This window comes from Camellia sinensis, chromosome 3, assembly GCF_055761805.1.
Source record: "Camellia sinensis isolate YWXY chromosome 3, ASM5576180v1, whole genome shotgun sequence".
Lineage (NCBI taxonomy): Eukaryota > Viridiplantae > Streptophyta > Magnoliopsida > Ericales > Theaceae > Camellia > Camellia sinensis.
Window position 1 is genome coordinate 174,989,754 of NC_138963.1, and position 9,890 is coordinate 174,999,643.

Sequence of the window (9,890 nt, forward strand, 5' to 3'; positions counted from 1 at the left end):
CGCATGGCGGCGCGCTTCTCGAGACGTTTTACTGTTTTCCTAAATTAGTTAATTTGTTAATTAGTTAATTTGTAATATTAATTAGCTTGCGTAGTTAATTAATTTGTAATATTTATTCGGCCCCTCCGAGCGAGGGCAAGTCTGTAATAAGTGTGTGTGGGTGGTGTGTATGTCTTCCAACCTCACTTCTTTCTTCCCTTTTACTTATCCGCTTTAATGGTTAGTATTAGGGCACGTTTAATTTAGCATACCTTATGCTATGCATGTGTGCATCCATGCATTTGTATTGCATGCATTAGGCTCGGTACATCATGCTAATTGCATCAATGCTTCAATTCCAAACTGAATATGTGATAATTGTGCATTTTCACATGACATGTCTAGGATAGCCGAGCCTATTCTAGTAACACTCTGTATGCGATGCATTAGGCACTTAACATGGACTTGGATCATGCATGTTTGCTAACAAGTTCTTTGTTTTGGCACGGAGTACTATGTAAGTATTTCCGCTTTAGCATATCACATGAGTGTGAATGTTACCATGACAGCATGCTTAACATGTGGCTAGATGATTATGTGCTATAATTGCTTGAATGCCTGTGAGTGAAGGTTGGGTTGTTTGAGTTGGAAAAACTCGTTGAAATCCGTATTTTAGCCTACTTGCGAGTAGCAAATTCTAAAGCATTTTCAAACCAAACGGATATGCAATGTTTATTTCCAAATTAGGCAATCTAGTCTATACTTGTTTGCTGTGCGCATAACATAGTAATTCTAGGCTGATAATCGGAATAAGAACACGTAAAGTTTTCAAAAACGGATATCACGGTTAGTAGAGGCCGGTCTTCGGACCGGGCGAAAGGGGGTGCTCATAGCTGACCTTCCCCGATCGTACCCAAGCTCCCGAGCCGAGACAACTCCGGTGATGACGGACACGTGGCCTTCGGCACCGAGTCAGGGTTTCCTAAATTCCCCCATTTTTAAATATTTAGGTGGCGACTCTGTATCTGGCAAAGCAGTCCATGTTTGGCACTAGTTTTTCAAAAATCTGTTTCTCAAAACGATTTGCCAGATTTGGACTCTTTGGTTCAGATTAAGAACCGTGACACAAATCGAGTCCGAACTGTAGAACGAGGTCCCCCGGGGGCGCTTGTTACAGTTTCTGGCGACTCTGCTGGGGATTTTTAGAGAGCTTGACTCGAACTCGTGATATCCTGTTTTGATTTCACTTATGTGTTTCTTTGCATTGCATGTGCATTGGTGCGCCTAGGAACACAGTGTTTGCCATCTGCCATTCCTGAACGGTTTGCCGGAGGCTTGTCTTGTCAAGGCATGTCCATAAGGCTGACCGGCTATGGGCTCTGACAGCATGGGAACACAAACCCCGGTTTTACCGGGGCACCCTTTTTGACCATTCGACCTAGTGCATATTCGGAATCCATAGTGACCATTCCAAGCTAGGACAGGTTGCATACCCGATGCTAAGTTGTTTGAAACCGCTGCGTGCGTAGTGAAACCCTAGCTCCTGACAAAATAGGACAGGGAAACCCTACCCCAACATAGGGGTGATTTGAGCTCTCTTTTACTTGCTATGTGCTTTTTGAGTGTATCTCTACAGGAACGCATATACCAGTTTACGAGTTTGAGTATCGGGCCCGAGGGCACCAGAATCAGTATTGTTGAGAATCAGTTATCAGGAATCAGTTATCCGCGGGTATCAGATTCAGTATTTTGGGAACAGAAATTTGGGAACAGTGATCAGCAGTAGGGTACAATTGTTTGGCTACACCCGTGTTTGATCAGTTTGGGCTGAAATGCTGTCTGTTTTTCTTTCAGTCCAGAGAGTTGTAGAGTTGATACAGAACAGCCAGTGTCTCCCCTTTGCTGAGGCAAGATCTATGGCGACACAAAGTTCAGAAGAAATTTGTGGTTATGACAGCCGCACCGGAGCAGGGGACCGCTCCGCAGAGTGAGGCCAGCATCAGTATGTCACACCCGCCCAGGATGCCCGTTGTGCACCCAGTCTGGGCTCCCCAGTTATACCAGGCTCGTGAGCCCACCACATTTGAATTGATGGGGATGATAGGCGATCTCCAGAGGTCTGTGGCAGACCTCGCCTATGGAATGTCGGCTTCACCGCCAGCGGCGCCGTATGCCGGGAAGTTTGTACCACAGGAGCCCCCGCTACTGGGGCGGATTGCGATAGAGCTCAGCCAGCCAGAGGTGGCTTCCGGCTATAGCCACGACATGCCAGCACCAACCCAGACCCTCGATCAGGCTGAGGCCAAAGGAAAAGACAAGGCAAAGGTAGACGCCGACCTTATTGAACAACTGCTGTGGGCAGTCGAGGCTCTGAAGGCCAGAGGGATGAACAAGCAACAAACATCTGCAATAGTGACCAAAGCTGTGGATGATGCTTTCCCCACTCCGATCAAAGGCAGTTCAAGCCAGGCAGAATACCGGGATGGGCCCCGTCATGCCCAGACAATTCCAGTAGCTCCCACCCCTGCACCGGGAAAGGTTCAAAAAGCCAAGGCAGCGCCAGCTGATCCTTTCGCCAGCGCATCTGGCAAGAACCCTCAAACTGCAAAGTACCTGCCCCGAGGGCGCAGAGCCTTTCACGACCTCCACATGCCTTTGTCTAGGGCATTGTTAATATTGGTAAAGAATGGGCATCTTAAGCCTTTGGAGCCCCGGCCACTCCCGAAGAATCTCCCTCCCACTCATGATGCTACCTTGTACTGCGTGTACCATCAACAGTCCGGTCACAGCACCGATGGATGTTCCCGCCTTCGTCATGAAGTGCAGGATTTGATTGATAACAAGGTTATCCTACCACCTACCTCAGGCAAGCCCGTCACCACTCAGTTGTTGGATTTCGAGGGCTCAGATACTGCGAGTATGTAAAGTGAACCGCCTGCGGGCAACATTTGGTACATTTTTGGGTGAAGCGTCTGGCACGCATTTTTGAGCACCGGCGAAACCAAGTTTTTGTAAATCCTGATTTGGATATCAAGTCAGTCTTTGGTTTTGAGTCTGTCTCTTTGTCTTGAGTCAGTCTTTTGCTTAAGGGTCTGTCTTGTTGTATCGAGTCAGTCCCCGTTGTATATAACACCTGGTGATTCTGGGGTTGTTGCCTCGAACACCATTTTATTTTGTGATTATTATCTGTTTCTGTTTTGAGTCTGTTTCTGCCGAGGGGCCAGTTGCACCAACAAAGCCGATCAAAACAGCTGTTGCTATCTCAACTTCATGCTTGCTTTCAACATAAGTGCCAGAGAATTTGAATGGGCTGACAGTACATCTCGCCTGCTCTCCTGTGTGCCAAACTCATTGCATTAACCTAAGTTTTTCAAAAAAAAACAAACTTTTGAACACCGCGGTGATAAAAACGAAGAGGAAGGAATTCCTCGGGTTTTGCAAATTTTGATCATTTTGAGAGAAAGAGAAGCGTGCTAAGCCTTTTAATGAATGAAATCATGCTTGTCGGCGTGAGTACTGAGAAGGATCCTGGCCTGATCCAGATTGGTTCCACACTATCTTCGGCGTGAGCGATTTGTCGTTTTCTTAAAAACTTTCAAAAACAAATGTTTTACGCGGCCCTGCGAAGACCTGTGTGGAATCGCTCTTGAGATTGCGCAGCCTAGGATCGCTCTCAGCCTCAAGATTCAACCCGTTTGTTTTCCGACTTTGAACCCATTCAGAACGTTCAGAAAGTTCAACGGACAAACGCCATGAAAGGCCCGTGTGGCCAGTTTTGAGGTAGCCTTCGAGCAAGAGGCACCAAAGCCGAATCAGAAGGAGTAGATCTCGTCGGAAGAAGCTCGTAGAGCAACCTTGATGGATTCTTCTGCAAATCAGTGCAATAGCCGTTCTCCTAGACATAGAGAGGCTTCAATTCAGAAAAACCATTTGGCATGGACTCGTTACACTTTTACCCTTTGAGAGGCTCGCTGGGCCGAAAACCCGGAAGGGCGGCCCAGGCAAAAGTTAGAGCAAGAGAAAGATACAAAAAAGAAGAAGCAAAAATACAAAAAAAAGGAAAAAAGAAAAAAGAAAAATGCAAAAAAGAAAAAAGAAATAGAAAATGAAAAGAAGCTCGCAAGGTCGAAAACCCGCATTGGGCGCCTTGGCAAAAGTGAGAGCCAAACAAAGTGAAGGTTAAAATACCCGAGTGGACCTTAACCGGAACTACGTAAGGCTTGATTCCCATGTTTGGGATACGTAGGCAACTTCATCATGAAGTCCAGCCCCCAACGCTTTCATAGCGTCTCAGTCCATGCAATGGTTTAGATTTCATCCCAAAGTCCAGTGGCCAACACCCTTCAAGGTGATTGTGTCCATATATGTGTTGTGACCGTCTTCATCATCGCAGTGTCCAAGAGCTCGACCACCGCCAATGAAGACTGTCTGCGGATTGCTGCGGCACCATCCCAAACAAGGGGCAACTTTCCGTTGCCACAAGCCGTCGTGAGACGCCATTCAAACTAGGGGCAACTTTCCGTTGCCTCCCACCCCCCTTCAAACCAGGGGCAATTTTCCGTTGCCTCCGATCCGAGGTCGCGCATCTCGAAGGGTAAGTTCCATGCTCGTTGAGCGTTGACTGTTTGAAAAATAGTTTTTGAAAATTTTTACTGAGGTTGACTATTTTCTCGAAAACTATTCCATTTTCCAAAACTGGACCATCGTCTTGGACCCAAAAAGGAAAATTTCCAGTGCTTGCAGCCTGACTTGCACGCTTTTCAAATCAAAAATCGAACAAGTACGTTAATCCGACTCTCATTTTGATCAAAACCGTTTTAGTAGAAAGCAAAAACGAAAGAATGGTTAAAATGATGAACTAGGGGCACAGTTGAGCCAGGCGTTCTGTCTTTCCCCCGTCATCGGCGTACTTGCCAGAAGAGCGCTCTACCTGTCAGAAGAAATAGCTGTGAGCTAACGATGTTGAGCATGAACCCACAACTTCCTATTCATCCATCAATCACCCCGGGGAGGGATGAAAAATGAGAGATTGAAGAATAGAGAGGTGTAAGTTTAGAGAAAAGCGAGAAAAAAGGGTTTTGAGAGAAAATCCGAGCTTGAGAGTCGAGTGATGTGAGGATCACAAATCAGAAAGGGTGGGAAACAATGCCTAGAGAAACTGGCTCCTCGTGGTCCGAGGTCTCCCATCTTCGTTTACGCGTCTATATGTCGTGTCTTTGGTTTCGTTTACCTCAACCTTTGTTTTAGGTCTTTTCCGAGCGTGTCTCGTTGTGTTAGGTCGTGTACCTTTATATTTGAGTCCTTTCCGCTGTGCTCAGTTATAGGCTCGATATCCCGGTTTGAAAAACCCTCATTCAATTTCAAAAATCATCTATGCTCAGAATGCTGTGCCATTCTCTACATTTGAATGTGTTTTAACTTCAACCGGTTCCACCTTTGAGGCCGTCTTGTCAGATTGGGATGTTTGTTCAGGAATTGCCGTGTGCAGAATGAATCGAATGTTGTGTTATGGGCTGTATGCAGATTAATCCCCAGTAAAGCAAGGGCTGTGTGTCCAGAATCAGGCAGTGGGTTGCTTGGGTTATTTTGCTGTTGGCTGTTTAGTTATCTGATTATTACAGTGCAAGCGTTTAATTTTCAGACAACCAATCAATTCCATTTACATTGAGGTGTAACATGATGAGATGCGAGGCAATGCATGAGATGTATAAATGTAAACACTTTTTCAGATAAAAAGTCTGTTTCATTTCACTATCTTTTCAAATGTACAAGTTCTGGAAACAAAATCTGCCTGCGGCAGTACAAGGTAATCTATCTACCAACAAAAAGAAAAGTACAAAGAAAAAAGAAGAAGATAGCAAAAATCTGCATCTGTGTCAAGCACTCCGAAGGGCCGTCAGTCTGTCCTGGTCCTCTTCCTGGACGAGGGTCCAGGAGCATCATCAGCGTCGTCGTCAGAGCCCGAGATAGAACCGTCTCCGGTCTCCTCCTCCGATGACCCTGCCTCCGCCTCTGACTCCTCGTCGTCGTCATCGTCCGGGACTGGAGCTCGCGAGCTACTCCCGACGTGAGTACGCCCTCCCCTAGTACGGGGAAATATCCGGCCCTCCTCATCTCTCCCCCGGGCAGAGACAGAAGGTCTAGCTGGAGCACCTCCCGCCATGGGAATCTGAAAAGGAGGCTGAAAAGTTCACAAAAAGGGAAACGCATCAGTATGCCGTGAGCAGTTTATCAGTGCAGAATGCAGTGTGTAAATACAGTGTATGAATGCCGTGAGCAGTTTATCAGTGCAGAATGCAGTGTGTGAGTACAGTGTATGAATGCCGTGAGCAGTTTATCAGTACAGAGTTTGGTGCAGAATGCAGCGTATGCAGTGTTCAGATACTGTGAGATCAGTGGATCGGGTGTTGTGCCGTGCATCAGATTATGCAAAGCAGTGTATGAATGGTTTGAGGCCAGTGTCAGAAGGACATACCGGTATGCTGTAAACGGCTAGGAGGTCAAAATGTCCGCTAGAGCATCCCCATCATCGAGGCATTCATCGCCAACGACTGACGGGTGTACTCAGAAGAAGCCTGCAAAGGTATCAGATGCATTAGTATTCTGTGGAATATCAAGTAAACTGAATTGAATAACTGTGCGAAGTGCAGTGATACATACCGGCGGTAAGTCAGGGATGTCAATGAACTCATGACCAGCCGGTGGAGGGGCGAAGGGGATCTGATAGGTCGACCCACCCTGCCCCTGGAAAGTCAGTACAGCAGGCAGGGCAGGCCAGCCAACTCCTCGTCCTCCCTGCACTCTGCCCCTACCACGGACCCGGGCCCTCCTCGAAGATCCAGCCCCTGCTCCCGCTCCGGCCCCAGCCGCCGATGCTACAGGCCTGGCGCCCTCTGCTCGACGACCGCTCAGGGGACGCATCAGGTACGTCCGCACGTACTCCTGATAGTCGCCGGTGCCTCGGAAGCCGGCCTCCTCCCAGCCGATGGAGTAATCATCCAGCTGCTCAGGGGTCAGCCCCTCGGTCTCCCTCATCTCTGCAGGAGGGTGAGCCGGGACTATCTGCTCAGGTAACCCGTGGGTCTGGCGTAGAAAACGCTCCCCCAGGTACCAAGCCCGACAGACCGGGCCCTCAAGTAAAATCCGGAAACGCGAGGTCTCCTCAGCACCAGGGAACCGACCCCGCATCGCCGACGGCAGCGAAGCCCATGGCCGCCATGTGATCTGAAAGTGACAGACAGTTTGTTATCTACTGTTATTGAAACATGCAGTGGGAAAGCGAAGCTAAACGAACTGAGAGTAAAGCATACCTCTGTGGGGGTGATGGTGTCGAAGTATCGGCGGAAGAAGCCGAACGTCTCCCGTGGTCGCCGGGTGCATCTCCCGTTAAAACGACTCGAGAATGGGACAGCCGGAGGAGGCTCCGCGACTGGCACAGGTGCAAGCCTAGGGAAGTAGGCGTAAACCCACAGCTGCAAAACAGATGTCGGTATGACTATCAGAAAAAGCAGAATATACAGAATAAAGCAGAAATGGCAGAGCCGTGTGTTGTGCAGTGTATTGTGTACAGTGTACAGTGTGAGCAATGTACAGTCAGTGTAAAGCAGAATGTATGTGTGTGCCGTGTGTACAGTATACAGCAAGTGTGAAGCAGACCGCAGTGTGTGCAGTGTACAGAGTACGGAAAGTACGAGGCAGGAATGAAAAAGTGGAGAAGAAATGTACCTCCCAAGCCCGCCAGTAACCTCCAAGCAGCTGGCCGCTGCCGCGAGAAGCCGAGCTCATATATCCGTACAGGGTGGCCAGAGCAGCGCCGCCCCAGTCATAGTGCAGAATATCCCGGACGTCCACCAGTGCGCTGAGAAGGCAAAGAGGCACGGTGTTCGCCCGGTCGGCGAAGATGGTAGTCCCGAACAGGAACATGAGGAAGCCGCGAGCATACCTCTCCTCGTCCTCTGGGGTCATCTGCACCTCCTCCAATGCGGGCTGGACCCGAAACTGTGTCTCGAACCAGGAGTATCGGACGAAGCCTGGACGAGCTAGCGGTGGGGCCTCCCCCAGTAGATGGACCTGAGCGGCGGTCCACTCATCCATGTCTGTGTCGAAAGGGATCGGATCCCCCCCTACCCCGATGCCTGTGAGCATCGAGAAGTCATAAGGGGTCATCGTCATATCCCCCGCAGCAGAAAAGTGGAAAGAATCGGTGGTGTCCCACCACCTCTCCGCCAGAGCGGCGAGAAGAGGTCTGCATGTGGAGAGCCTAGAGAGCCCTCGGCAGAAGGTGCCGAAGCCCGCTCGGTCCACGATGCGCTGGACCGCATCAGGGAGCTCATCATACCACTCCCGCGCACCAGTATTTCCATACCCGCGAATGGTATGGGAACCCTCCTGCAAACAGAAAACAACAATTGCAAGACAACATTCAAAATGCAATTTTGAAGGGACAGATATGGCATGTATGCAAGTTTGTCAGATTCAGGCAAATACCGGGTGCCGGTGTGCTTACAGTGAAGTACGTGTGCTGTGTCAGCGTGTTTGGGTGTTTCAGAACAGATATGGCATGTATGCAAGTTTGACAGATTCAGACAAATACTGGGTACCAGTGTGTATGCAGTGGAATACAGTGTGTGCCGTGTGTTTGGGTGATTCAGGGCTAGTGCAGTGCGTGTGCATGTGTCAGTCTCAAGCAGATATCAGTTGTATGTATGTTTACAGTCAACTACGGTCTACGGCGTATCAGATTTCAGCAATTAAAGAATGCAGCTAACTATGGCAGTTTTGTATCCTACATTGCAGAAAGTAAAGCAGAAAGAAGAAAAATTACCTCGGAAGTGCCGAACAAAAGGTGGGAGGTAGGCTCGCGTAGTAGTAGCTCAGGGGCCGCGTACCTCTCAAAACTCCGGAACTGACGCAGGCCGTCTGGGGGCAAAACGTGGATCGCCGGCCGGTAGGTCGCCGGGTCGAACGGGCGCTCGCTCAGTGGTAAGAGCTCGACCCCGGGATCCATCTCGTGGTCCGGGGGAGTCCCGCCACGTGGAATGTCGTCCGCCATGTAGAGGATGGTGTGGAAAAGGCCGAAAAAGGGAAAACCGAGCTGGAATGCGAAGAGTCAACTGAAAAGTCAACTCCCGAGAGGGTCGGAAATGGCCGGGAAGGCCGGAATGTGAAGAGGCACGGAAATGAAGAGGAAAGTGAGGGGAACAAACCCCGAAAAGGCGAGAACGCCGAACGAGGCACCGAAACGAGAATGTGATCGGTGGAAAATGTCCGAAACGCGAAGAGGATCGCGAATCCGACGATGAAACGAGCGTAGAACGCGAAGAAACGGGCGAAAATGAGAGAGAAGCACTCTAGAGAGAGAGAGCAAGGGTTTTCGGCGTGAGAAGAATGAGAAAATAGGGCATGAGGCCCTATTTTATAACACCCAAGGTGAAAAGTCAAAACTGCCCCGCACCAGCAACTGTTTGCCGGTCGGCAATATTTTGTGCCGGCCGACACTTTTTTGTGCCGATGGAATTGTTTTTGTGCCGATGGCCAACCGGTGGCCTCATCTTTCGGCCGGTGGGGTTCCCACAGCCTTGTTTAGGCCATTTGAGCTGTTTTGGGTCTTCATAGCTCAAGAAAGTGCAAGAAAGTGCATCTCCGACATTCAACCGGCCTCCGTGTTGACCGCGGGCCGTGTCTCCAGTGCGTGGCACTCGAATTCATGCAAGGTGTATCCTTTTTGTATCCTTTTTTAAATTCAAAAGTCACCCCATATGTGTGTTGCACGAGTTCATCACACTACTTCGGTGCATTACATTGCGTTGTCGTGCGCCACACATTTGCATTGTTGTGCACGTGTTACATGCGTTGCAACACGCACCCCTTTTCATTGTCGTGCACATTTCTCATGCATCATCATTGCATTT